Consider the following 24,720-nt stretch of genomic DNA (forward strand, 5'->3'; position numbering starts at 1 on the left):
CAGCCTCCTGCTGATCTCCTCTGTGCGACATCTTAGTCTGTAGCCAGTTTGTCGGGTTTTGTTTCCCGAAACTATGCCACCCTCACCTACTTCCTCATAAGTTAACTCAAGCTGATTAAAGTTTGGGTTCCATCTCATCTACAAGAATAACAAGTATATCAAGTTATGGTGCAAGCTCCTTCCTGTCTTGCAGTAGACACGCCAGTCTTTCCCCATGGGCGAGAGCAAGCTTTAAACCAAACCCTTCTCAATTGTGATCTGCATGTATCTAATTGTAAGTATTATTTGTATATCTGTTTAAAGCTGTCCCAGGGATAATGGGGCTAATGGGAGAAATGCTTTGTACTAATAAATCCCCCACAATCAATATTCAAGTCAATGTTGATGGTGCTGTCTTTGATGTGTGAGAACCAGTCAGGCTAAAGTTTCAGGTACCTTTGGTTCCGTCTCCCTTTACCTTACCTTAATACAAAGGACGAGTTTTACATATTTTAGAAAGTCTGTCTTAAGTAGTCTTCTGTCTTTGGTCTCAGGTGATTAAATATTGCAAATCCATACCATATGCTCCATAAAATAGCCTACTTTGAATCACATTCAAGGGTCTAGGGCTCCAGGATCTCGGTATGAATAATATTCAGTGTGTAATCTTCTCTTTCGAAATGATGTGGACTTGGACAGACTGTCTGTGATGTTACTCTCCTGCTTCTCCTCCAAAAAACAGGCTCTGGTAAGTGACCCCACATGTTCTTTTTTGAGTGTGTGTGTGTTTTGTGTATGAGCGATGTGGGGATTTGCATGAGCGCATTCGTACAATTTGCACTTTCGGTACTAGGCTATTCCATTGACAACCAAGCTAAATCAAGCAAACCTTAAGTATTAGAGCAGGTTTGATGTTTTTATCTTTAGTGTGGTCTGTTAAAGTCTGAATAGGACTAAACCAGGTGATGATGTGCCGGTCATTTTATTTTTATTTCCAGAGAAGTTTGAGGTTCTTGGTCCGACTCTCGTGCCATTGTTGCTGTGGCTGGTGATGACATCATTCTGCCCTGTTCCATCAAACCCAACATCCCAGCGCTGAGGACATGAGAGTTGGCTGGTTCAGAGTCAACCTCCCAGACCCTCAGTCAAACGTCCGAGTCCATCTCTACCAAGGCGGCCCAGGGCAAATACCGTGATCAGATCCGCTCCCTACGAAGGAAGGACATCATTGTTTAAAGAGGAACTGAAGAAGGGCAACACCTCTTTGAAACTGACCAGGGTAGAAGGCACTGATGATGGACAGTACAAATGTCTTGTTCAGTCTAAGACCCATTATGATGATGCCACTATTCAAGTCCACATAAAGAGGTACATTTCTTTCCCCATATATACAACAACCCACAGCGAAGTGTTTCCAATCTCAGCAGTACTTCATCTCCAGTCTCCCTTTGTGTCTGATAGCTATAGGATCCAAGCCAGAGCTTTCCATTGAGGGACAAAAGAAGGAGGGATGGGTCTGCTGTGTGTATCGAAGGCTGGTTCCCTGGGCCTGAGTTGGAGTGGCTGGACAGTGAAGGGGTCACTCTGTCTGCTGGACCCGTCAGAGACAGACCCAGGGACTATAAGGGGTTCTACATAGTCAAACTAAAGACCATCGTAAAAGGAGACTGACACCAACCACTTTACCTGCAGACTCAGACAGAGGCAACTCAGTAAGCAATCAACATGGAGACAGAGTTTCACATCTCTAGTGAGTTGCACAACATCACTATTATTGTTTAGCTGATATGAAACACTTTCCATGTTTTATATGCTTTTGTATTACAAAGGCTGAGTAATAATGAAACATAAATAGGACAATTGGATACAAGTTTAGTCGACATTTTAAGAACACTAAAGTATTCTAATGTCAAAATGAAATGTTGGTTTTGTAGATCCAGCTTTATGCCTCCACCCCAAATGAATGGAAAAGATATGCACAAAATAAACCAGGAAAACAGATGGTTCTCAAATGTTCCATTCATTTGGCATTGAGGCATATAGCTGGATCTACACAACTGATGTCATGGGATGTGGTTTCATTTTTGACATTAGTCTGCATTTGAGGTCTGTAATAGTCCTGACAACATTCTTTATGACTGAAACGACCCTTTAATTTTATTATTTGGTAGCAGTGGTAAGCATGTCACTGATCTCAGTTGATTTGTGTCTTGCAGGTGAGGTGATCCTTGTTCACACAGACACATGGAGAGTGGCCTTTGCAGTGATTGTCTCTCTGAGCATTGTCCTTGTGGTCATATTAGCTTTACCATCTGGCGCTGGAATCGTTTGTCCAATGACTACGGTAATAGAAAACTAATTAAAGAGTTTATTTGACTGAATGTAAATGTTTTACAGTGCAGTTTCCAGAGTGGCATACACAAGGAGTTGGGTACTAGAACCGAAAGCTTGCTAGTTCGATTCCCTGAGCCGACAAGGTGAAACAAATCAGTTGATCTACCCTTGAGCAAGGCACTTAACCCTAATTGCTCCAGGGTCGTCATCAATCTGATCCCTGGCCATGACCCCACTCTCCGAGAGTATCTCAGAGAGAGTTGGGATATGCAAAAAAACACATTTCCATTTCACACCTCGCACTCGTACAGGTTAACCACTTGTACATGCAGTGAAACAGGACAAATATAAGAACCCCCTATTTGACCTTTAGAATTAAAAGCTGTGATGAGGTGTGAATGAAGGAGTCAGGCGCAGGAGGTAAAACACCGAAGTCCAGAGTTTATTACGTTTACAAAATAAAACGCTCCCAGCGTGAAAACGAAACTAATACAAGGGAAAATATTCCACCTTGGCAAGTACAAACAGAAGAGTAGCTCAACCGGGCTCCTCGCTCTCACAATAAACAATCACTCACAAAGACAAGGGGAACACTTATATACATACTAATTAGGGGAATGAGCACCAGGTGTGTGTGATTGACAAGACAAGACATGACAAGTGGAGTGATGAGAATGGGATCGGCAGTAGTTAGTAAGCCGGTGACGATGAACACCGAAAACCTGCCCGAACAAGGAGGGGAGGCAGCCTCGGCGAAGTCGTGACAAAGCAGCAGACATTGGTCAGAAACTGTACATGTGTATTTAAGGATTTGTATTTAAAAAAATATATGTATAGGGCAAACCCATTTTTATTTGAAACAACTTTCTCTACAAAAATGCTAGATTATTTAATATAAGGTTTCTTTAAATCACAGTGTGTGGTTTCTGAATCACATCAGTGTAATTGGCTCCTTCATGGAAAGGACTTTGTCAAAAAACATCTTGAGTAGGTCCTTTTGTGAACTGTTATCTATTTTCATGCCTCCAGATGCATCCCAAGCTAAACACAGTCAAGAGCTAGGTAAGTAATGTCAAACATGCAGTTTCTCCTCCATAAATGGAACTTTGTCAAGAGAAAACACTGAGGTTCTTGTGTTCATTAAGGATGTTCTCTCTAATGTCTGTTTCTTTTTTATGTCTGCAGTTAAAGATGAACACAGCCTTGAGTTGAGTTAGTAGTGTCCAACAGTCCTATGCACGTGTTAAACTCATTCCACAGAGGGCCAAGTGTCTGTGGGTTTTCACTCCTCCCTTGTACTTGATTGATTAATTAAGCTAATTGATTAGTAAGAAACTCCCCTCACCTGGTTGTCTAGGTCCTTAATTGAAAGGAAATAACCAAAACCAGCAGACACTAGGCCCTCCATGGAATGAGTTTAACACTCCTGGTCCTATGCATCAGTGTGTCATATGTTCAGATTTTAATAATTGTCTTCTCCATGGATGTGAGATGTGTTCATTAAGGATGTTCACGCTAACTGTTCTCTTTTTATGTCTGCAGAGAATGTTCAAGATGGCAGCAGTAAGTTGTGTCCAACATCTTATGCATCAATATGTCAAACAACAATTGGAGACAAACAATTCCCAACCCATGAATATGTTACAGAAATGGATGCCAGTCCAACAGCTAGTTTCATGGATTTAAAATCCTTACATATTTGACATAGTTTTTTATCACATTGTTTTCACTGTCCCCATCCCCCTGTCAACAATTAATTTAATTATTCACCTTTAAGAATGCTTTAATTGACTTGAATTATTCTGTTTGTCTGTAGAGATACTCACTGATCAGCTGGGTAAGTAGGAGATATACATGATGCATTACTAGCCATTATGGTCAATATACAATACATATTCTCAGGAACCCTGTTCCTAGCAGAGCTAACTTCCTATAGGTTTTTCGATCCAACCTTAGATGTAACTGACCTCATTCAACTTATCAACCAGCTAATTATTAGAATCAGGTGCACTAGATTAGGGTTGGAACGAAAACCTACAGGACAGGGCTTACAATTTGCATTGTGCAAATATGCAAATAGCACAAAGATTAGTCATAATTATGTGGTAAAATATCACTGTATTGGAATTAATTTTTACTCACTGCGATGGCAATGTTCACAACAATAATTATATTTAGTTGAATTAAAACATGTTCACACTTTAATTAACTGGAATTATAATTGGTTTTATTTGATGATTTTACCCACAGATTTTGTAAACATGAAGATGTGTCCAGGTAAATGAATAACACTGAATTGTATTTAAAATATATTTGATGTCTTCATATCATATTTTTTTGTTGTTTGTAGGTATACTACAGGATATTATAGTAGAGTGATGTATTTTTACACCATGTTACTTTGGATATGTATCTGGTTCTGAACTTGCATTAAAAGAAATCCCTCACCTTATCATAAAAATTTGGAGATTAAGAGGGGAGATTTGTCATCATGTTCCAAGGGCACCATACAGTATACACTACTGTAACATTTATATTACCATAGTTTCTGGTATCCCCCCAGGTATCCCCCCAAATCTGACAAACTCTTTCTCTATATTCTAGAACTTGAAAGCATCAGAAGACATGACAGGTCAGTGTGATGTACTCTCCAGTCCACCCACCTAGAGTTTTTAAATTAATATTAATATCTTCACATACCGGGATTACTTGTAATAACATGATAACATCATATCTACAGTATACTTATGTTATTATCAATAACAACCTATAGGCTACATATGTCTACAGTAATGTACTGTACATTAAGTCCTGCAGTAACATGCCGTCCCCCCATATTGATGTTATTTTCTTCTCATTTTTATAGACTATTTTTCACTTCACAGTGGATGTGACTCTAGACCCTGATACAGCACATCACTATACATGTGTCCTAGAGTAATGGACTGAGCAGTAAAATGCAATCCCCCATATTGATATGTTTATTTAATTATTCTAATAAAGTGTGTGTTTCTCTCCATAGTGGACGTGACTCTAGACCCAGATAGAGCACATCCTAACCTCATCCTATCTGAAGACAGGAAACAAGTTAAACGTAGAAACATAAAACAAGAGAGGTTTGATAAAGTTCACTATGCCCTGGGAAAGGAAGGTTTCTCCTCAGGGAGATTCTACTATGAGGTGCAGGTGGAGGGGAAGACTGGGTGGACTTTAGAGTGGTCAGAGAGTCCATCAACATGAAGATTAACTATTACCTGAAACCTGACAATGGATTCTGGACTGTGTGGCTGAAGAGTGGAGAGTACATGGCTTTGAACTGGTCCCTCTGTCCCCTCTCCCTAGAGAGAGAAGCCCCAGAAGGTGGGGGTGTTTGTGGATTATGAGGAGGGTCAGGTCTCCTTCTATAATGTGGAGGCCAGGTCTCATATCTACTCTTTCACTGGCTACACCTTCACTGAGAAACTTTATCCATTATTTTATTCTGATACTGTTCATGACAGGTCACTGGTCATCACTCCTGTAGATGTCACTGACTGACTGTTTTATACCAAACATTGAAATACTGTGTGTGTGTGTGTGTGTGTTACTACAGTCTGAATGAATTGGAATGTGTTTATCACTATATGATTATACTAACAGAGAGGAAATTCATCTTGTATAATTTATGCTGAATGTCATCCTTTTTGTGGTGGCAGAATTTGGGGGTGAGCTGTTGTAACTTCTCAAGGGATATGTTCTATGTTGGACTGTGATGTTATGCCTTTCATAGACTCCTGGTATGTCTGCACTCTAACACAAGGCCATTGTGTTCTGGAACTGTTGCTTGTATAAATAACTGTTGTGTAACAATATGATTGTATTGTCACCTCCCACTATATAAGGGACATGTAACCATTTATTCTTTGAACTCATCCCTGTGAAATCAGAGACAGATCTCCCTGCAACTGCTTGATTAAAGATTTTTCTATTATACAATTATATAGTCTATGCCTTAATCTTTGGATTGAGTTTTCCACAACATTTGGTGCTGTGACCCAGATGAGAGCAACCTGACTTTTTGATCTGTTTCGCTTCGGATTGGAACCAGACATCCCTCTGCCACAACTAAACAAGGTAAGAGACCTTATTCAAAAAGTCTCTGTAAGTGACTGTCTGATTTCCAGCCGAGCCTTACATTTACATTTTAGTGATTTAGCAGACGCTCTTATCCAGAGTGACTTACATGAGCAATTAGGGTTAAGTGCCTTGCTTAAGGGCAGATCGACAGATTTTTCACCTAGTCGGCTCAGGGATTAGAACCAGCGACCTTACACTTACTGGCACAACGCTCTAAGCTACCTGCCGCCTTAATGGTGAAATATCTCTTGTCCTCCTCATCCACAACATTATTGGGTTCAATTTGGCTGAACTATTTTCCTATAATAATGAATCTGGCGGGTGAACTAATTCAGAGGATCTAAGGAAATTGATCCAGAGAGTAAATCTAAGGAAACTGATTTACATTGTATCCAATAGGTGGGGATTTGTTTTCATTTAATCACATGAAAATACTGTTGGATCAGTATATAAGTAGGAATTGGATAGCCTACATTTGAATACTGCAGTAGCAGGAATTGAATAGCCTGCAAGTAGGAATTGGATACCCTACAGCAGGAATTGGATAGTCTGCAAGTAGGATTTGGATAGCCTACAATTAACTAATTATTATAATATATGTAAAATTGGTTTGCACACATGAGTTGGATAAGGAAGTAAAACAAATTGTTTTTATGTATGTATTCAGACCCTTTGCTATGAGACTCAATTGAGCTCAGGTGCATCCTGTTTCCATTGATCATCAATGAGATGTTTCTACAACTTGATTGGAGTCCTCTGTGGTAAATTCAACTGATTGGACATGATTTGGAAAGGCACACCTGTCTATATAAGGTCCCACAGTTGACAGTGCATGTCAGAGCAAAACCAAGCCATGAGCTCCGAGACAGGATTGTGTCGAGGCACAAATCTGGGGAAGGGTACCGAAAAATGTCTGCAGCGATTGAAGGTCCCCAAGAACACAGTGGCCTCCATCATTCTTAAATGAAAGTTTAGAACCACCAGGACTATTGCTAGAGCTGGCCGCCCGGCCAAACTTGAGCAATTGGGGAGAAGGGCCTTGGTCAGGAGGTGACCAAGAACCGGATGGTCACTCTGACAGAGCTCCAGTTCCTCTGTGGAGATTGGAGAACCTTCCAGAAGGACAACCATCTCTGCAGCACTTCACCAATAAGGCCTTTATGGTAGAGTGGCCAGACAGAAGCCACTCCTCAGTAAAAAGGCACATGACAGCCCGCTTGGAGTTTGCCAAAAGGCACCTAAAGACTCTCAGACCATGAGAAAAGATTCTCTGGTCTGATGAAACCAAGATTGAACTCTTTGGCCTGAATACCAAGCATCACATCTGGAGGAAACCTGACACCATCCCTACTGTGAAGCATGGTGGTGGCAGCATCATGCTTTGGGGATGTTTTTTAACGCAGGGACAGGGAGAGTAGTCAGGATCGAGTGAAAGATGAACGGAGGAAAGTACAGAGAGATCCTTGATGAAAACCTGCTCCAGAGCTATCAGGAACTCAGACTTCCAACAGGACAACGACCCTAAGCACACAGCCAAGACAACGTAGGAGTGGCTTTGGGACAAGTCTCTGAATGTCCTTGAGTAGCCCAGCCACATCCGGACTTGAACGCGTCGAACATCTCCGGAAGAAACCTGAAAATAGCTGTGCGGCGATGCTCCCCATCCAACCTGATAGAGCTTGAGAGGATCTGCAGATAAGAATGGGAGAAAACCCCAAATACAGGTGTGCCAAGCTTGTAGCGTTATACCCAAGAAGACTCGAGGCTGCAATCGCTACCAAAGGTGCTTCAACAAAGTAATGAGTAAAGTGTCTGTATACTTATCTAAATGTGATACATTTGCAGACATTTCTAAAAACCTGTTTTTGCTTTGTCATTATGGGGTATTGTGTGTAGATTGATGAGGGGAAAAAAACAATTTAATCCATTTTAGAATAAGCCTGTAACGTAACAAAATGTGGAAAAAGTCAAGGGGTCTGAATACTTTCAAAATGCACTATGTGTATAATGGGTTACGAGAGAAAACAATATAAAATAAATGTATATACAACTTGTTCACCCACACATAGACGTACGTAAGTGGTGTATAAAGTCATCTGATAACTGTTCAGAGTGGTTCCCTTATGGATCAGTTGATAAAGATCAGGTTAAAGCTCTATCTAAAGGGTCTGGGACGTAAAGTCTCAGACAAAGATTGGCGCATTTTCTATGTTTATAGGCTACATATGTCTACAGTAATGTACTGTGCAGCAAGTCCTGCAGTAAAATAACTTCCCCATATTTGTTTTTATTTATTTTTATAATTCTAATAAAGTGTATGTTTCTCTCCTCAGTGGACGTGACTCTAGACCCTGATACAGCACATCCCCAATTCATCCTGTCTGAAGACGGAAACAAGTTAGATATGGAGACGTGGCAGCATCTTCCTGACAACCCAGAAGCCCCAGACGGTGGGGGTGTTTGTGGATTATGAGGAGGGTCAAGTCTCTGTCGTATCGAGTAAATGCAGGCAATTATTGCTGATAAACAAAGGAGTCCGCTCATACTGAACCTTTGATCATAAGTTTATTCGTATCACAAGCTTTCAGCATGATTTACAGGCGTCATGAGACCCGGAGAGCAGTGTCCTCGAATTGTAATGGCTGCTCTGCTTTCCTGTGCCCCCAGCATATACTTATAAACAATGCAAAAAGATGGGTTGCTCCCTCTGCGGTCCAATCACCAGTCTCCCCTGGGGCGTCACCCCACAAACGGCTACTTTTGAACTAACATAAACAACATTCCATTTCTTCATGAAAAACATTAACAAAGACATAATCCTAATATACTACATTTCCCCCCTTCGAGACTAACTAAAAGTCTCGAAACCAAACAGAATAGGATTATGACAAGTAACAATTTATCTTATTGAGTATCTTTAACATTAAACCAAAAAACATTCTTCTCTAAAGTGTATATACCTTTCTATGAAATATGAATACCTGTTTATGAAGTGTGAATACATTACTATGAAATATGAACAAATCTTTATGGAGTGTGAGAGCGAAAAACTGTCTGGCAACCTTCGTTCCAAATCCATCCATCAATCAAGACAGTAAAATTCTCTCACGGTCCCTCTGCCCCAGGCAACCACCTAGGTACTCCCAATGAATTCCTAACTCTTTATAAATGCATTTGAAACTATGATGCAATTAAATACACATGAAAGCCCCAGCAAACAAAATACTATCCAAAAAATGTCCACTCTAAGGCTGGTCAACCCATTGGACCCTATAGTGGACCTCTCCCTGCCTAGACTCCCTGTCCCTAAGCATCAACGAAATAAACAAAAACATCTAAGATCCCCACATGTATCCAATAACATCAAACATCATTCTACAAAAATTAATACCTAAGACTATGACACAAATTATGTATTACACATGCAAATATGTCTATACTTCATTGCAGACACTGGGAATGTAGTCCACTACACTTCATCTCCTCCGTATTCTCCTCTTCTAATGGATTGTTGATGATGGAATCGGAATCTTTCCACCCCTTCCTGGTTCCATCTCCTCCAGTCATTGTCCTTTCATATTGTCCCTTCATATTGTCCTTGTTTGAGTATTTCCAATCTCTACATATTCCCCCAAATGCTTCTGGAAGAAAAGAAAAGACCAAACAGTATCTTCTACAAAACAACACTTTCCAAATTAAACATAAATATCAACTAAGAATAAAAGGATATATAAATGATGTATGAATCAATATAAATGATAGAATAATGAAATAGGATAATGTGATTCATTCATACACTTCCCCCTTTGATTCATAAAATCATACTAAAATCACACTAATATTGAAAATTTTTGAAAAAAATGATGAAAACATCAAAAGGATATTTATCCATTCAGTTTTACTTGTCCATCTTCATCCAGATCAGGAACAGTCAACAACGGCATCTGAGTGTTGTCTCCAGGCATCACTACTCAACCTATCTCAATATCATAGCTTTCTCAAAGGTCAGTAACAAATTACAAACATCACACACAGTGCTATTAAAGCTGCTATTAAAATGTAATCCATCACTGCTCCTACTGGCCTAACTGATCTTGCAACTAAGACTTCGCTGACCATCCAGCTCCTTCAGATCTACCAAACGCATCCCTTATATTCTTCAATGCATATATAACCCTAGTGATAATATCTGAACTATCTGGACTCAAAGTATAACTAATATTATCAATATGATCTTCCCAAATGTTACACCATACCATGGAAAAAAGTCCCCCCTTCTCTCTTGGACTCATCCTTCAATGATAGGCTTGAAGACTATGACATGTCGCCATGTCTCTTTTCATCCTATTTCCAAACCTAGCTTCAGATTTATCTGTGTCCGGTGCTACCCCTCTTTTAATGGTAAAGCCTCATATGGAAGCTTCAACGTTGACATGTAACAACATCCTGTCCATCCATAGGGTAAGAATATATATGTTTTATCACCACAAACCCTCTAAATATCTCTAACATTCCCAATAGTCACATTGTCAAGCAAAAGCTAATCTTTTAACCATCAAAGTCCTGCTCTTCTTACTAACTGGAACATAAAAAGTAACATTATATTTCTCCTTACTACCCTTAAGGTCATGCTTACCCAAAGTCATCATATAATCATCACAATCTGATATTCCCATAAACATACCCCTTACCTCATATGTTTTATTAGAACAAAAACAACTTTTAGCCCTCAGTGGTTTCACCTCCAATGCTTCAGGGTCGCTGTTACCTGATTTTACTTCCCATCTAACAAATTCCCATAGGGTAATTCATTTAACCCAATAACACCTAAACCTAGGCTTAAACACATGTTTTGACAACAACATTATTTTATCTGTTACTGACTGTTGCTGATACCACAGTCATGACAAAGCATAAGACTGACACACACTTGAAAGCGGTTGAGCGACCGTCTCTAAAATGGAACCCCACGTCTCTGGTGCTGGAATTCTCAACAGACATGGACCCTCAAGATTCCTCACTGATCTTACAGAATGAGCTAGCTGGAACCAAAGATTCCTACCTGCCCATCTATCTTTAATTTTCACAACAGAAGAATCAAACTACATGCATTTAGTTTCTCTCTTCCCTAACGAGCGGTACTGATCAGATACCTCTCCTTGTCTGTCATTAACATCAAAGACCTCATCCTGTACCTCCATGATAGTATCCTTTACTATTTCAGATGAATCTATATTGACTCTCTATCCGTGTCATAAACCCCTGAGTCTCTCTTGCTACCTCCTTTAATTTCAGAAAAGTTGTTGTCGGTGTCGGTGTCATACTTCCTACATTTGCTATTGCCATCGTATCATTAATCCCTTTCCAAAGTTACCATTAAAGTAGTTGATTTAGTTGATGTATTAACCTTAATTATTTCTAGTGGGAAAGCTACCGATATCCTATGTGTATTATTTACTGTTGGAGTGGCTACTGTAATAATATACTTCTCCTGACCTCCTTTGGTGACTGGAAGCTTCGACAGACTTCAAATCTTCCATTATAAGCGTCACTTTATGAATTACATAGCCTTTTAACCAATAATTCTTAACCGGAACAAATTTTAATGCTTGCACTAGATAAGTACACATATATTCTCCCTGATCTTTCTCTGTAACATTACGCAACATAAATGAACAATCACTCATAACCCTCTTCCACTTCATATTGTTGTAGAAACTATACCTCCTTTGATTAGGTGCAACAGCTTCTACTTCTGGTCCTGATAACAATACTTCTTCTCCTAATTATCTCTCCATGTGGGAGGAACGTCCCCATCCTAACCCTAATAAGTATTTTTTCCCCCTAAAATTGGTGCTGGAGCTATTGGTTCCCTTATAATCAAATGCGATATATTTATGGCTTTAATAACTATCAATGTTGAAAGAGTTAAATTGCTTCTCACTGTTGTTATAATAGACTGAAGTGTTGATGTCATTGTTGTTACTTCATCCATTTTCCCCAAAGCTTTGAACTCTTTGCTTGTACTTCCATCTATCACCACTAGTGTCACTTTTTTCAACTCTCAGTCCTACCTCTAATCCCTGACTTTCAAACTTTTGATTATAAAAAATACACCCACAATTACCTTGATCTTCCTGCTGGGAACTGTAATATAGATACTCAATCACCCTCAATCTTCTCTTTTCATTCAGCAACGCATACTTTCTCAATGCATCTGCTCCTAACAGATCTAAACTCCTACCATATCTATCTTTCCACTAAACTCTAAAAATGTCCTTCACCATTGTTCTCTCTCTCTTACTACTAACTAACATTGAAACTTAGCTTACTGTCTTAGAGTTCCTTCAACCCTAGTTCTCCTAACTTTTTTTAATCTAATATTTTCTCCTAACCTTTAAAAACCTTTTCCACTGATTTATTCACAAAATCCTTTACCACCAATTTTAGAATATGTGATGACTTCTTTACACACAGACTTGCCAACGACTAAACACCTTTTAGCCTAGCCTGAAATCTCTTGGTGTAAGAATGTAACCCAGAATAACAGTCACCCCTTTTAACTTTATTTTTCAGACAGATTGTCTAATAGGCAGTCTAATAGATTATCATCCTTCCTATGATATTATCTTTTTAAGCCAATATGATTCCCAAAAACCCTACTTTTTAAAATCTTCTACCAGACAGCCGTCTAGTGTACATCTTATTGTACAGTTCAATTTACACAATGCATCTCTTTCCAACAATGCAATAGGTATATGTTCTAATATTAGTATGTCTATTTTAATTTCTCTTTGATTTTTATAGCAGAGCTCAATTGGTTCCTTAAGAGTAATTAGCTGTTTTACTACCTCAAATCCCTATCCTAATTAGTTAATTTTACATAGTGAGATGTTTAACCTCTTTAGGCTGAACACAGATAAAAGTTTTTCCACTATTCACTATCACTTCTCATAGTCCTCTGTTTTTACTTCAATTGTTAGATATTTTCTCTTCTTCTCTAATCGGTGCTATCAGCTGACACCCCCTTCCGTATCTTCTAGGCTCTAGACTCTTTGCTCCGGCCCCCTGTAGGGGTTCACCTGTCCTCCAGATGATCTTGACTGGCTTCTGTATCTTCCTCTGGAAATTCCCTCTGATGTTTCCTCCTGACTTATTGCACTCACAGGTAAAGTGACCAACCTGTCCATAATTATAACAGTCTTCTGAAAGTTGCTGGAAGTGTAGCTGAAATCTTCCTCCTCCTTCTAAGCCTTCGTCCTCTTCCTCTCCAATTCTGTGTCTATCCAGAAGCTGGCTGTGGATATGAAACACCTGGTACCCCCCTTGAGTGGCTGGTACAATTGCATTTGATATTGTTCAGTTGAAGCTGTAACAGTGATTGTTGATTTGGTTCACTCTGATTCTTCATAACCAAAGCTTCTCTTCTCCACCAGTTGTATGATTGAGTTTTCTGAGAGTTTCTTGGTCCTGTTCTTTCTTGGTGTTGACATATCAGGATTCTTCAACAGCTTATATTCTAAGTTCTGTCCTCGAAATATCATCTTCCATCATCTTCTTACTTTTCTTCAGCTTCTTGGCCTCAATGTATTCTTCTCCTCCAATTCTTGGGATCCTTTTCTCAGCAGTTTTTCTTCTCTTCTGTATCTTCATCCTCATCTTTCCGAACCTCATTCTTCTCTTAGTTTCCAGACATCTCGGTTTTTCTTACTTCTGGAGTTTTGGATTCATCTTCATTGTCGTTTCTGCTTGTCCTCTATCTATTATTCGTTCATCTTAATCTCTGATGCAATAATCACCCTCCTGGATGATCACTGGAAGCTGAGGATAAACATCCCTAAGCTCTACTTCCTTCTCATAAGGTGGGTGTCTTTTTGCTGAATCCGTATGTGAGAAAGGTGTACTAACTTCTGCCCTTAGTTTTTTCTGTCGCTTTTTTCTTCCCTTCTTCTGATCTGCCTTGTAAATTGACAGAAGCACTTTCATGATGTTGATGACGTCAGGGCCAAGAGTCCCTTCCACTGGCCATGGTTGTTCAATGTCAGGCCAACGTTTGTTCCATTTGCCGGATAACCTCGCAATACCCTTAACTAAAGGATTACTATTCTCAACTATATCAACCGGTGTAATGACTTTCATAGCCTTGCTGTCCTTTCTCCCCATTGTAACTACTCTTTTATATTCCTTTATTGTGAATTATTTTATTTTAGACTATATAGCCTATGGCTTCCCCCTTTATATTTTTTTTTAATCAATCAATAAAAATATGAATATGAAAAAAATTTAATTAAATTTTTATTCAAAAACCATTTCTAATTAAAATAAAAAACCAATTAAAAAACCAATTAAAAATTATGAATAATTAAAACCAATTTTTTATTTCTATATCCTATCTTACCAATTTATCAATTAGTGGCTATCTTACCACAACCCATCAAATGCAAGTAGTCAACTTCAGACTACAATCCTAAAAACAAAGCCTCTAACCCTACCATCACTAAATTCCCATAAACCCCCTTGCTCTATAAGCACCTAATTATTTAAATTTTGCAGAATAATGTCAGTCCTTGATTCCCAACACAACTCCAATCAACCCAAGTGATGCACATAGCCTCCAAAATGCAATTTTTTATGAATCAGTATTTGCCAAGCCTATGTGAAATTGTCATAACATCAAATATCCTGTAGGGGAAGATTTTGTAACCAGACCAGTACCAAAACCTTTTTGACTCGATCCTCTGTCGCGTCACGTGACGTGTACGTCAGCACCCCCTCTCTTTCTCTCTCTCTCTCCATTGTCTCGTCCTATTGCTCCTCTCATATGACAAAAGAACAGAGACACAGAAAAAGATTTTTGTAGTTAAATGCAATACTGAGTTACTTCCAGCATTCAATATTCCTTCGTTTTACATTCGCTCTAAGAATCAACTCAGGACTAAATAGATCGCTCACAAACATTTTTATTTTATTTTAATCGTCATTTAATTTAATTTATTATAATCCGTCAACATATATCTAATTTATCAATTCAATAGGTCACAAAACAAGTTTCATCTTTAACCAACAGCCGATGTAACAACTAGAAGATTTAATTCATTTTCAAATCTTTCCTCTTTGTTCCCTCGTCTGTGTTTCTCTGTCTCCCCTGCAGCACAGCCCCACAGAAATATGACACTTTACCCACAATCCCCCCTGTTGTAGTTTTAATACCCACCGTGTTGTGGTTTAGTACCGTAAACCAACGTCTCATAATCTGTGCAATAAACTCCAACTCCCACTTGTAGTGTAGTGTCGTAAATTAAACGCATGTGCAAATACATTCAACTATACGATTCCCAGACAATAGAACCCTAGCATTCCGCTACAGCTTTACTCATTTTATACCTTATAATCAAACAATTACACATAACAGAGCTCACATTTCCGTTGAATACTACACACACAAACAAATTTAAGAGGCTTTAATCCATCGCAATGGCCCTCCAAGGTCAAAAGTTAGCATGTAGCATGTAACATAATTAGCATTCAGCATTAGCCTTTAGCATTTAGCCTTTATGTACAATGTGGCATGATGCAATATAACCTGCATTGTGCCTAACTACCGTACATTTATCCCCTTCTAACTTTATGCTGCCGTGAGATATGGATATTATATGAGCGGTTACCCCAAGCAGATACCCCGTCGGCTACAAGATTGAGAATAACTTACAATATAACCGTCCACCTCATAGTTCCCAGAACTAACCTGAAACACCGAATGCATAATCAGGATTTATGGCCCATCCTATGATGGCCCCATGGGGTCTTATCAGATTCACAATGCCCTAATTGCATACGTATCTCTGCCTTTAATCATCTGCCTTTATTATATCTGCCTTCAATTGCTGTACAATTTTAGAATAATTATGACGGACCCTTAGTTCTCAGCAATAACGCCACACGAGGCACATTTCGGTCCTAATGGTACATCGCTCAAGTGTACACAACCAGCATCCAAACTAACAACCTCCCAAAGCTTGGAGAAAAAACTCACCCTTTTCTGGCCATGACTTCAGAACGAAGTTAGCTTAGCGGCTGAATGGAGCAAAGGAGAGATGCAGACCAGCCCCACGTTGGGCGCCATTTGTCGTGTCGAGTAAATGCAGGCAATTATTGCTGATAAACAAAGGAGTCCGCTCATACTGAACCTTTGATCATAAGTTTATTCGTATCACAAGCTTTCAGCATGATTTACAGGCGTCATGAGACCCGGAGAGCAGTGTCCTCGAATTGTAATGGCTGCTCTGCTTTCCTGTGCCCCCAGCATATACTTATAAACAATGCAAAAAGATGGGTTGCTCCCTCTGCGGTCCAATCACCAGTCTCCCCTGGGCGTCACCCCCACAAACGCGGCTACTTTTGAACTAACATAAACAACATTCCATTTCTTCATGAAAAACATTAACAAAGACATAATCCTAATACACTACATCTCCTTCTACAGTGTGGAGCCCAGGTCTCATAAATATTATTTCACTGGCGAAAAGTTTACAGAGAAACTCTATTCATACTTTGGCCCGTCTTAATGATGGTGGTAAAAGCTCAGCCTCACTGACCATCACTCCTGCAGATGTCACTGACTTTGTGTGTGTGCATGTCAGACTAGCAAAATTGTGTGTGTGTGTGTGTTTGTGTGCATATGTGTGCGTGTGCGAGCATATGTGACTGTGCGTACGTGTGTTTGTCTAAATGTGCATGTTCATGAGTGTGTTACTGTCACGCCCTGGCTCTGGGGAGGCTTGTATGTTGAGCCAGGGTGTGAGTGTTCTTTGTTTTCTAGTTCATGTATGTCTATGTTGGCCCGGAGTGGTTCTCAATCAGAGGCAACGAGTGTCAGCTGTTGCTGGTTGTCTCTGATTGGGAACCATATTTAGACAGGCTGTGTTCCCACAGTGTTTGTGGGATCTTGTTCCAATTAGGTTTGTGTTTGAACCGAGGACGTCACGTTATCGTTTATGTTTTGTTCGTGTGATTACTCATATAATAAAAATATGTTCACCTTCCACGCTGCGCCTTGGTCCTCTGTTCCCGACGATCGTGACAGAAGATCCCACCAAGACTGGACCAAGCAGCGTGTCCAGGAGCCATCGCCAGGGAGATCTCTAACGGATCTCCTTCGCCTCCTCGACTAGGTCAAGCCGTGTGAGGAAGAGCGAGGCTGGACCTGGAAGCAGAAGGGCGAAAGTCTGGCGAGAGACATGGAGACCTGGTCCACGGGTAGGAGAGACGGCCAGAACATTTTTAGGGGGGGGCTCACGCCGTGGACGACGGGGCAGCAGGAGGTCGCCAGGTTACGGGAGTCACTGGTCACCAGGGGGAAAGAGGATGTAGAGGCACAGCGAGAGGTACTGGGGTGTGTTGCCAGTCCGGTCCGGCCTGTTCCTGATCCCCGCGTAGGGCCAGTGGTGTGTGTTCCCAGTACGGTCCGGCCCGCTCCTGCTCCCCGCACCAAGTCAGTGGTGCGTTTCGTTAGCCCGGTCCGGCCCGCTCCTGCTCCCCGCACCAAGTCAGTGGTGCGTTTCGTCAGCCCAGCTCGGCCCGCTCCTGCTCCCCGCACCAAGTCAGTGGTGCGTTTCGTCAAGCCCGGCCGGCCGCTCCTGCTCCCGCACCAAGACAGTGGTGCGCCCGTCAGCCCGGTCCGGCCCGCTCCTGCTCCCCGCACCAAGTCAGTGGTGCGTTTCGTCAGCCCAACTCGGCCCGCTCCTGCTCCCCGCACCAAGTCAATGGTGCGCCCGTCAACCGGCTCGGCCCGTTCCTGCTCCCCGCACCAAGTCAGTGGTGCGCTTCCGTCAGCCCGGTCCGGCCGCTCCTGCTCCCCGCACCAAGTCAGGGGTGCGTTTGTCAGCTCGGCTCGGCCCGTTCCTGCTCCCCACACCAAGCCAGTGGTGTGCGTCGTCAGTCCGGCACAGCCCGTGCCTGTTCCACGGTGCCTGGTTCGGCACGGGTCAGCTGCTTCACGCCGGAGCTAGAGCAATCCGCTCCACCAGTGTGCAGTCCAGCTCCGGTCGGCAGGGCCAGACCGGACCAGGGGTACTTTGGGGGTTAGAGAGGAGTGGGGATCATGCCCGAGCCGGATCCGCCGCCAAGGCGGAGTGCCCACCCGGTCCCTCCACTTGGGGGGGTACTGTCACGCCTGGCTCTGGGGAGGCTTGTATGTTGAGCCAGGGTGTGAGTGTTCTTTGTTTTTCTAGTTCATGTATGTCTATGTTGGCCAGAGTGGTTCTCAATCAGAGGCAACGAGTGTCAGCTGTTGCTGGTTGTCTCTGATTGGGAACCATATTTAGACAGGCTGTGTTCCCACAGTGTTTGTGAGATCTTGTTCCAATTAGGTTTGTGTTTGAACCGAGGACGTCACGTTATCGTTTGTTGTTTTGTTCGTGTGATTACTCATATAATAAAAATATGTTCACCTTCCACGCTGCGCCTTGGTCCTCTGTTCCCGACGATCGTGACAGTTACTCACAGTTTGAATTAATTATAGTATACTAACATAGAGGAAATTCACACCTTGTATCATTTCTGCTGAATGTCATCCTATGGTTTCCATGTTGTCTTCATGTAACCTTATTATACAGTATGTCAGCCTAATGTATTGACATATTCTGAACATCAGTCTGGTCATATTAAACCTATATGAACTTAAATGGGCTTCATTCAAACTTGAAATACAATGTACAGTGGGGAAAAAAGTATTTAGTCAGCCACCAATTGTGCAAGTTCTCCCACTTAAAAAAGATGAGCGAGGCCTGTAATTTTCATCATAGGTACACGTCAACTATGACAGACAAACTGAGGAAAAAAAATTCCAGAAAATCACATTGTAGGATTTTTTATGAATTTATTTGCAAATTATGGTGGAAAATAAGTATTTGGTCACCTACAAACAAGCAAGATTTCTGGCTCTCACAGACCTGTAACTTCTTCTTTATGAGGCTCCTCTGTCCTCTACTCGTTACCTGTATTAATGGAACCTGTTTGAACTTGTTATCAGTATAAAAGACACCTGTCCACAACCTCAAACAGTCACACTCCAAACTCCACTATGGCCAAGACCAAAGAGCTGTCAAAAGACACCAGAAACAAAATTGTAGACCTGCACCAGGCTGGGAAGACTGAATCTGCAATAGGTAAGCAGCTTGGTTTGAAGAAATCAACTGTGGGAGCAATTATTAGGAAATGGAAGACATACAAGACCACTGATAATCTCCCTCGATCTGAGGCTCCACGCAAGATCTCACCCCGTGGGGTCAAAATGATCACAAGAACGGTGAGCAAAAAATCCCAGAACCACACGGGGGGACCTAGTGAATGACCTGCAGAGAGCTGGGACCAAAGTAACAAAGCCTACCATCAGTAACACACTACGCCGCCAGGGACTCAAATCCCTGCAGTGCCAGACGTGTCCCCCTGCTTAAGCCAGTACATGTCCAGGCCCGTCTGAAGTTTGCTAGAGTGCATTTGGATGATCCAGAAGAGGATTGGGAGAATGTCATATGGTCAGATGAAACCAAAATATAACTTTTTGGTAAAAACTCAACTCTCGTGTTTGGAGGACAAAGAATGTTGAGTTGCATCCAAAGAACACCATACCTACTGTGAAGCATGGGGGTGGAAACATCATGCTTTGGGGCTGTTTTTCTGCAAAGGGACCAGGACGACTGATCCGTGTAAAGGAAAGAATGAATGGGGCCATGTATCGTGAGATTTTGAGTGAAAACCTCCTTCCATCAGCAAGGGCATTGAAGATGAAACGTGGCTGGGTCTTTCAGCATGACAATGATCCCAAACACACCGCCCGGACAACGAAGGAGTGGCTTCGTAAGAAGCATTTCAAGGTCCTGGAGTGGCCTAGCCAGTCTCCAGATCTCAACCCCATAGAAAATCTTTGGAGGGAGTTGAAAGTCCGTGTTAAACAGTGACAGCCCCAAAACATCACTGCTCTAGAGGAGATCTTCATGGAGGAATGGGCCAAAATACCAGCAACAGTGTGTGAAAACCTTGTGAAGACTTACAGAAAACGTTTGACCTGTGTCATTGCCAACAAAGGTTATATAACAAAGTATTGAGAAACTTTTGTTATTGACCAAATACTTATTTTCCACCATAATTTGCAAATAAATTCATAAAAAAATCCTACAATGTGATTTTCTGAGAAAAAAAAATCTCATTTTGTCTGTCATAGTTGACGTGTACCTATGATGAGAATTACAGGCCTCTCTCATCTTTTTAAGTGGGAGAACTTGCACAATTGGTGGCTGACTAAATGCTTGTTTTCCCCACTGTATGCTCAGTCGGTTGCAAGGTTCTTGTGTAAAGAAGTCATAAGCAGGTGGGGACTTCCCGATCGAAATATCCTCAGATAGTGGGAGAGAGTTTTGTGGATAAATCAGTGAAATGTTTTTTGAAAAAATTGAAAAAAAAAGAAAGTCAGACTAAAATGTTATGAAAACTAGGGTTGAAGTAACTCTAGGAAATTTTGAATATCTGATTGAGAGATAATTTTTCACATGTCTTTGCGATAGATATTGTGATATTTAGTGTTTTCTTATGAATCAAAGTGGGGAAATGGAATGTGATTCATTTTATATATCATTTATATATCATTCTTATATTATTGTTGATATTGATGTTTTAATTTGCATGTGTTGTTTTGCAAAAGATACTGGTTGGTGTTTTCTTTTCTTCCAGAAGTATATGGGGATGTGTAGAGTGGGATTCAAATACTCAAACATGGACAATATGAATGGACTGGAGGAAGTGGAACAAGGAAGGTGTGGAAATGTTCAGATTCCATCATCGACGTTGTATTGAAAGTCGACACTGTGGAGGAGCTGCAGTGTAGTAGACTACATTCCAGTGTTATATTCTTTCTGTATTAATTATTGAAGAATGATGTTTTCTGTTGCTGGATGCATGTGGGGACCTCAGGTGTTTTTGTTTATTTCGTTGAAGCTTAGGGATATTGGGTCTGAGGCAGGGACAGAGAGAATCCACAGGAGGGTCCGATGGGTCGACCAGCCTGAATGTGGACATTTTTGATTGTATTTTTGTTTTCTGAGGTTTTCATGTGTATTCAATTGCATCATAGCTTAAAATGCATTGATAAAGATTGATGAATTGATCTGGAGTACTTAGGTGGTCGCCTGAGGAAGAGGGGCCGTGAGATAATTTTCCTGTCTTGATTGATTGATGGATATTTGGAATGAAAGCTGCCAGACAGGTTTTTCGCTCTTACACTCCATAACAATCTATTTACACTCCATAACAATTTATTTACACTCCATACAAAAATGTGTCTATATAAAAATGTGTTTACTCTCCATAAATGTTGGTTTATTGCTAAAATTACTCAAGAACAAAAATAGTTATTTGTCATAATCCTATTCTTTTTGTTTTCGAGACATAATTAGTCTCGAAGGGGGAAATATGTAGTATCTGAAAGTCTATGATTTTGCTGACGTTGGCAAATGGTGTGATTGTCACGATCGTTGAACGGAGTAGACCAAGGCGCAGCGTGATGAACGAACATACTTTATTTTCCAAAGTGATAACACAAACAAAACAATAAACGATGACGTGACGTCCTAGGTTTAAACAACCAAACACGGAACAAACCAAAAGGAACAAGATTCCACAACACCTGTGGGAAAACAGCCTGTCTAAATATGGCTCCCAATCAGAGACAACCAGCAACAGCTGACACTCGTTGCCTCTGATTGGGAACCACTCTGGCCAACATAGAAATACAATACTAGACTGTGAACATAGAACAAAACACATAGACTTTTACACACCCTGGCTCAACATATAGAGTCCCCAGAGCCAGGGTGTGACAGTACTCCCCCCCAAAGGCGCGGACTGCGACCGCGCCTCAACATAAACCAAACAGGGGAGGGCTGGGTGGGCATTCCTCCTCGGAGGTGGGTTCCAGCTCCGGGCTTGCCCACCACCCTCCAATAATCCCCCGGTCAGCCTCCTGTGATCTCTATGTGCGACATCTTAGTGTAGCCAGTTTGTCCGGGTTTTGTTTCCAGAAACTATGCCACCTCTCACCTACTTCCTCATAAGTTAACTCAAGCTGATTAAAGTTTGGATTCCATCTCATCTACAAGAATAACAAGTATATCAAGTTATGGTGCAAGCTACTTCCCTGTCTTGCAGTAGACACACCAGTCTTTCCCCATGGGCGAGCAAGCTTTAAACCAAACCCTTCTCAATTGTGATCTACATGTATCTAATTGTAAGTATTATTTGTATATCTGTTTAAAGCTGTCAGGGATAATAGAGCTAATGGGAGAAATGCTTTGTACTAATAAATCCCCACAATCAATATTCAAGTCAATGTTGATGGTTGGCAATAACTGTGTGTGAGAACCAGTCAGGCTAAAGTTTCAGGTACCTTTGGTTCCATCTCCCTTTACCTTACCTTAATAAAAGGAACAAGTTTTACATATTTTAGAAAGTCTGTCTTAAGTAGTCTTCTGTCTTTGGTCTCAGGTGATTAAATAGCAAATCCATACCATATGCTCCATAAAATAGCCTACTTTGAATCACATTGAGGGTCTAGGGCTCAGGATCGTTATGATTGATATTCAGTATGTAATCTTCTCTTTCAGAAATGATGTGGACTTGGACAGACTGTCTGTGTGTTACTCTCCTGCTTCTCCTCCAAAGAGCAGGCTCTGGTAGAGTGACCTCACATGTTCTTTGAGTGTGTGTGTGTTTGTGTATGAACGATGTGAGGATTTGCATGAACGATGGGTACAATTTGCACATTCGGTACTAGGCTATTCCATTGACAACCAAGCTAAATCAAGCAAACCTTAAGTATTAGAGCCAGGTTTGATGTTTATCTTTAGTGTGGTCTGTTAAAGTCTGAATGGGACTAACAGTTGATGTGCACAGTCATTTTATTTTTATTTCCAGAGAAGTTTGAGGTTCTTGGTCCGACTCGTGCCATTGTTGCTGTGGCTGGTGATGACATCATTCTGCCCTGTTACATCAAACCCAACATCAGCGCTGAGGACATGAGAGTTGACTGGTTCAGAGTCAACCTCCCAGACCCTCAGTCAAACATTCGAGTCCATCTCTACCAAGACGGCAGAGACAAATACCATGATCAGATCCGCTCCTACGAAGGGGAAGGACATCATTGTTTAAAGAGGAACTGAAGAAGGGCAACACCTCTTTGAAACTGACCAGGGTACAAGGCACTGATGATGGACAGTACAAATGTCTTGTTCAGTCTAAGACCCATTATGATGATGCCACTATTCAAGTCCACATAAGAGGTACATTTCTTTCCCCATATATACAACAACCCACAGCGAAGTGTTTCCAATCTCAGCAGTACTTCATGTCCAGTCTCCCTTTGTGTCTGTAGCTATAGGATCCAAGCCAGAGCTTTCCATTGAGGGACAGAAAGAAGGAGGGATGGGTCTGCTGTGTGTATCTAAAGGCTGGTTCCCTGAGCCCGAGTTGGAGTGGCTGGACAGTGAAGGGGTCACTCTGTCTGCTGGACCTTCAGAGACAGACAGGGACTATAAGGGGTTCTACATAGTCAAACTAAAGACCATCGTAAAGGAGACTGACACCAACCGCTTTACCTGCAGACTCAGACAGAGGCAACTCAGTGAGCAGATCAACATGGAGACAGAGTTTCACATCTCTAGTGAGTTGCACAACATCATATTATTGTTTAGCTGATATGGAACACTTTTAATGTTTTATATGCTTTTGTATTACAAAGGCTGAGTAATAATGAAACATAAATAGGACAATTGGATACAAGTTTGTCGACATTTTAAGAACACTAAAGTATTCTAATGTCAAAATGAAATGTTGGTTTTGTAGATCCAGCTTTATGCCTCCACCCCAAATGAATGGAAAACCAGGAAATTAGATGGTTCTCAAATGTTCCATTCATTTGGCATTGAGGCATATTGCTGGATCTACACAACTGATGTCATGGGATGTGGTTTCATTTTGACATTAGTCTGCATTTGAGGTCTGTAAAAGTTTGACAAATCATTCTTTATGACTGAAATGACCCTTTAATTTTATTATTTGGTAGCAGTGGTAAGCATGTCACTGATCTCAGTTGATTTGTGTCTTGCAGGTGAGCTGATCCTTGTTCACACAGACACATGGAGAGTGGCCTTTGCAGTGATTGTCTCTCTGAGCATTGTCCTTTTGGTCATATTAGCTTTCACCATCTGGCGCTGCAATCGTTTGTCCAATCGACTACGGTAA

General features: G+C 41.1%; 2 pseudogenes; both read left to right on the forward strand.

Moving 5' to 3' along the window:
- The first annotated feature begins 222 nt into the window (after positions 1-222).
- Positions 223-24,720, forward strand: LOC123486163 (annotated as a pseudogene).
- LOC123486161 lies at positions 978-8,902 on the forward strand (annotated as a pseudogene).

The sequence above is a fragment of the Coregonus clupeaformis genome, unplaced genomic scaffold, assembly GCF_020615455.1.
Source record: "Coregonus clupeaformis isolate EN_2021a unplaced genomic scaffold, ASM2061545v1 scaf1041, whole genome shotgun sequence".
In the NCBI taxonomy this organism is placed as follows: domain Eukaryota; kingdom Metazoa; phylum Chordata; class Actinopteri; order Salmoniformes; family Salmonidae; genus Coregonus; species Coregonus clupeaformis.